The 5,440-nt window shown below is 41.4% G+C and overlaps 1 long non-coding RNA gene across 1 annotated transcript; it reads right to left on the minus strand.

The window, feature by feature from the left end:
- Positions 1-853: 853 nt before the first annotated feature.
- Positions 854-3,289, minus strand: LOC138954460 (uncharacterized). Its single transcript, XR_011451846.1, has 3 exons — positions 2,957-3,289; positions 1,693-1,867; positions 854-1,261 (listed from the first exon to the last, which is right to left on the minus strand). It is a non-coding gene; the product is annotated as an uncharacterized lncRNA (long non-coding RNA).
- Between the last annotated feature and the right edge of the window lie 2,151 nt (positions 3,290-5,440).

Below are 5,440 nucleotides of genomic sequence, written 5' to 3' on the forward strand. Positions count from 1 at the left end.
GAGCAAACGCTCGATCGAGTCACTTTCGCAGTTCTGAATATTATATGAGGCATCAGATGGACAGGAAGAAATTGCTATTCACAACACAATGAGTCACGTTCACATAAAATTTGAGCCCGGTCACTTTTATAGTTTCCGAGAAAAGCCCAACGTTAAGTTGTGTGTTGCCGAACAGAAAAGGCTAGTTATCTCCCTTGTTTTTCTGATAACGTTCGTAAAAGGCTACAGATGTAAATACTTTGATGTAAAGAATAATCCTACAAAGTTTCAATCACATCCGATGAACTTTGTCAAAGATATAAAATGTCTAATTTTTCCTTTGACGCTGACCTGTGACCTTGAAAAAGGTCAAAGGTCAACGAAACCATCGTTAAAGTGTAGAGGTCATTGGAGGTCACGACTAAACAAAATATGAGCCCGATCGCTTTGATAGTTTCCGAGAAAAGTCCAACGTTAAGGTGGTGTCTACGGACGGCCGGCCGGACAGACTAACACTGACCGATTACATAGAGTCACTTTTTCTCAAGTGACTCAAAAAGAACGTGCCTTTAAGCCTGTATAGACGGTTTGATTGTTGAGATACCTGGTGGCAATGACCGCATGGGTGGCAAGAGGTAGTAATGCACAGATGACAACAAACCGACCTGCATTTAAACAAAAAGTTAAGAGGCCTTGATAGGGGGAAACAGTTTGTTAATTTCCAGAATCTTTATGAAGAAATACTGAACGAGAAGAAAATCTGGCCTTTAAGTAAATGCAAATTAAAATATGTATACTTTTGACAAACTTTTTCTGTTTTTATGCACATGTTAAAATGTGTGCAGAGATCGTTAGTTACTTCCAAAAAAACCATGTTTCAGGCAACAGGAAAACGGACAATACTGGACACAGGCTATGCTAACCGGCTCATGGACTGACTACCTGATGCTGGAGTACACCAACAGTGGAAAAAGTCTGGAACAAAATGTTGCAGCATGTGAACCATGTACCGGACCACGTGACAACCCAGTATCATCTTCAAACCATGCAGGAATCTGTTCAACCAAAAATACTAGTTCAACACAGTCACACGATTTGTAAAAGTATATTTCAGCCTTCTGTAGCTCAGGGAGTTTGAACCCCACTCTTCATCCGTTTGTGAAAGTATTTCTGATTGTTTTGACTGCACAGGTTGGTAATGGTACTCTGATGCTTCTGCCGAGAAACCCCACTCGCTAGCGCACCAGCTGCCTGTTATGGGTAAGCGACGTGCCTGTATTTCCTGCAAAGCAAGACAGAATAAAACAGCAGCTTAGTTTGAGCTTTAAAGACATTCGTACCAGAGAAAACGTGTACGTGTTTGTTTGGAGAGAGTGGATAGAATCATAAGACACGCTGTGTCTATGTGACGTAGAGCAGGTTTTCAAATTCATGCTGAAGCACTGTGTGATCGCTATTTTTTCTGGCATATCTTACCTTGATTTCAGATAGACTGGGAACCGAAATGAGGATGTTTACATGAATAAACTATGCTGATATGTATGTGTTTAGAAATAAAGAATAGTTTTAATGATATGATGGTGTGGGTTTGTTTTTAAACCCAATGTGATATTTTCGTATTTGAAAACAAATTGTACACTCTGTTGTCAATTTTACTTGCAGATAAATAAAGCTATCATAATGGAAATCATCTGTTTGTGTTGTGTTACTTACCCATTTTGATCAATGTTGAGTCGTCCATATTCCTGTGTGTACGCATAGTATGCAGTTTGAAGATAGTAGATGTCCGAGCAAACATAGGAGGATGTGCTGTTAGGCTGTCTATCTCCTCATCCAGGTTTTCCAGATATTTGAATTTCGTTCCCTCTTGGAGTTTCTGCACTTACACCTGATAAGCAAAATACACGTATCATTCTGTGATCATGGCAACATGTATCATCTGTATGCCCCATTCAAAAATTACCTTGAGATTCTAAGGTATACACAGAAATTGCAGTGGATATTAAGTTTAACAATTCATGCAATGAGAGTCAATAACCCGATTTAACCCTAGGTAGATTCAGGGTCCCACTGACTGAATCTCATATGGTTGCTTTTCCGCACACACCACACATTTTTAATGGGACTGTGGGGTTTTGTTAATAGAGTAAAATATATAGTAGCAACGTACTGTCTGTTCGTGACGTTTGAGAATACCGATCTATGCACTAACGCATTGTCTTTTTGTAGTGTGACTGTCCGATATTGCGTACTCCTAAAAATCAATGATCAAAAAGTTTGAACTGCTGTAATCGTGTTTCAGCATAATATGTCTGACAGTGCTTATTTGCTTCCAAAACGGCTTGCGATATCACGCCATCAGCGTTTCTCCACTGCTCAGAAAATCTTATAATTTCAGATCTAGTTTGAGATCGGAAATCACGTGTGCTCGTTTAAAAAACTAAATTCATTTATTACTTCCCTTTGACCGTTTCGCAAGAAAAATGTCAGGATCACTATTAGATCTAGTATTAGCACATGAAAGCAGCCCACCGCCATTCCAAAAAAGTTTCACTGTTTAGTGGTGTCGATGTTATGTAGTGTCTTACTGTCGCAAATAAAAATACCAGGATAATTACAGTTTTGTCCGCAAGAAACAGGCTTTGCGCAATGTTAACTTGCTGTCTACATGTTTCGTTGTGTGACTGAAGAATTACTCAGAATTCCAAGAGAAAATAAGGATAGTCGTGTGTGAACATCACTGTGGAAGCATTTATTCTAAACTGGGCAGTTCAAGGACGAAATCCTTGATTAAAGATAGGAAAATAAACAACACCAGATGCCTGAAATAATAGCATAAATCCATAATCTTTACATGCTTACAGATCTGTGGAAGAACATCAGCTGATCTGTGAAAAACACACCTGACTCCGATCTAGCATAAGAGGTAGCGACTACGGACTAGTGTGTCAACATCACAACAAAGAGAATCACATACCATTTCGTATTGCCGCTTATGCTGGCTCTGTTTCAAGCAGTTCCTTGTGGCCTCGCCAGCATTTTGACGACGAAGAGGCTCAAACGGGCACGCTAAACCTCGGGCTGGCTGAAAACCGGTCCGTATTCCACTTGTCTTCCTCACTGCTTGAGCCGGCCATGTTTGTTGTTCAAGGCTCGTGACGTAGCACACGTATGTGCACAAGGTCATGAGCCAAGACTGCGCGCGCGATGGAACGATTCAGAACAACCAAAAACGAGTCAAAGTATACTTTTTGGATTTCTGTGTTCATTTTTACACACGCATTTGTGGTTGATGAATTAAGAGGGTCAACATATCAGAAGTGACCCTAAACCTTGGACTTTTCCTTTAAGTAATTTTTAAGCCACCAAGCTTAAATGCAATACCGAAGTCCGGGCTTTGTCGAAGATTACTTGACCAAAATTTCAACCAATTTGGTTGAATAATGAGGGCGTGACAGTGCCGCCTCAACTTTCACGAAAAGCCGGATATGACGTCATCAAAGACATTTATCAAAAAAATGAAAAAAATTTCGGGGATGTCATACCCAGGAACTCTCATGTCAAATTTCATAAAGATCCACACCGGTGACACTGTGACGGTTCCCCTACGCTTTGTGTTCGGTGCCCTGACCCTTTGTGTTCGGTTCCCACTCGGTTCCCACACGCCAAAATTCGCGGACAAAACATCCATTTATGGTAGTATTACGCAATGTTGCTCTCTGAGAATGGTCTTGTTAGATCTGTGAGTGTTTACACTACATGCCTAGGTGCTGTTGGATTGAAGGTTTTTGATATTTTAGCCGTTATTAGGTAGAATGCCTTCCACTTTACTGCAAAACTGCATAATTCGTAGCATCGGCAAGAAATATCCTACCAAAAAATGCCTGCTTGGAACTGTCGTTGGTCCAGCAAAAAGTTCAACATGTCTGTAGCAGACAGCCCAAGTTTCAAGATTGTAGGGCCATCCAAACAGCCGTAATAATAAAAACAACAAAAGTAGTCAGTGAAATTGGCTGTGTTCGGTCCCCACACACTTTTGTGACGTAGGCGTGACGGTTCCCATAATTCATTGTGTCGGTCCCCACTTTCTGTGTCGGACCCCACTTTCGACCTAATTTCTCTGTGACGGACCCCACAACCAGCCTATTTTGTGTCGGTCCCCACACCTTCTTGGATTTATGACTTGCCGGTTACTTGTATCATTGTATTCATTGAATCTAATTGTCTCGGAGTTATTTTTCAGCAAAAACCGGCAAGGCAGCACCTTTTGTGATACCAAGTAAGTCAGATGACATCAGTATGTGTGTGTATGTGTGTGTGAGAGAGAGAGAGAGAGAGAGAGAGAGAGAGAGAGAGAGAGAGAGAGAGAGAGAGAGAGAGAGAGAGAGAGAGAGAGAGAGAGAGAGACTAACTTTATTAGTTTATGCCACAAAAAATATATAACATTATTTATCTCTGGGACGGTTCCCAGTATACCAGCAAATTATGTGTTGATCCACCCACACCTTCTTGAACTGGCCTTCCCAATATCTACTCTTAGTCTTAAGGCCTTGGAGATATGCAATTTGGCACATTTTTAAAATAAAAGATCCACCTGTCGTATGTGAGATTCAGTTTTCAGAGCAAAATGCTACCCAGGGACTTCTAGTGGTGATTGAAAAAAAAAAAAGAGTACTTGCCTGTGTCAAGTATGTGTCTTTATCCACGCTTGTTGTAAGAGGCAACTTTTCCCAGCTCCTTGTGTTCATGACTGCTTTCTCTTAAAATTAATTACTTTATGACAGTCAGAATACAATGGAACAAGGCTACATAAACCCTGACAGCCTACGACAACGGCCCGACTAAGGCTCAACACCGCGCCAATAAATTCAGCATTGGGCCAATGTTGGGCCATGATTGCTCCGTTTTCGTAGGCTATCAGGGTCAAAGATACATATTGGTAAACTAGTAAAATACATGTTCAGCATCATCAGCAATACCACAAAAGGATTAAAACAAGAAATTCCTCCGATAGGAACTACACCCCCGTCAAAGGGAAATAACCTTCTCAGTTGGTGGCAGTGAGAATGGTTATTTCCCTTTGACCAACGGGGGTGTCCGTCTATACCAGGCCTTGTATAATTTTAATCCACCAATAACTCCCTAACCGTGTGTTTGACTGGTCCCAATTTTTGTAAGGACCGTCTCAGGAATGTATAGAACCTGTTCACCAAGTTTGGTGACGATCGGTCCGTTCATTCTTGAGATCTACTTGCGAACACAAACACATCGAGTGAAACCTATACACACCCCTATACCGGGGGTGTAAAAATCCTATTACATGTAGCTGTATGTCAGCGGCACAATGCAACCAGAACCAGCGTTTATGTGGAGTGATCGGGTGCTGGTCACTACCGCGAGCGTCACTACCGCGAGTACCACTACCGCGTCTCACACTAAAGTTGTGTTTCCGTACCCGCGA

Source organism: Littorina saxatilis, unplaced genomic scaffold (assembly GCF_037325665.1).
Source record: "Littorina saxatilis isolate snail1 unplaced genomic scaffold, US_GU_Lsax_2.0 scaffold_2330, whole genome shotgun sequence".
Taxonomy (NCBI): domain Eukaryota; kingdom Metazoa; phylum Mollusca; class Gastropoda; order Littorinimorpha; family Littorinidae; genus Littorina; species Littorina saxatilis.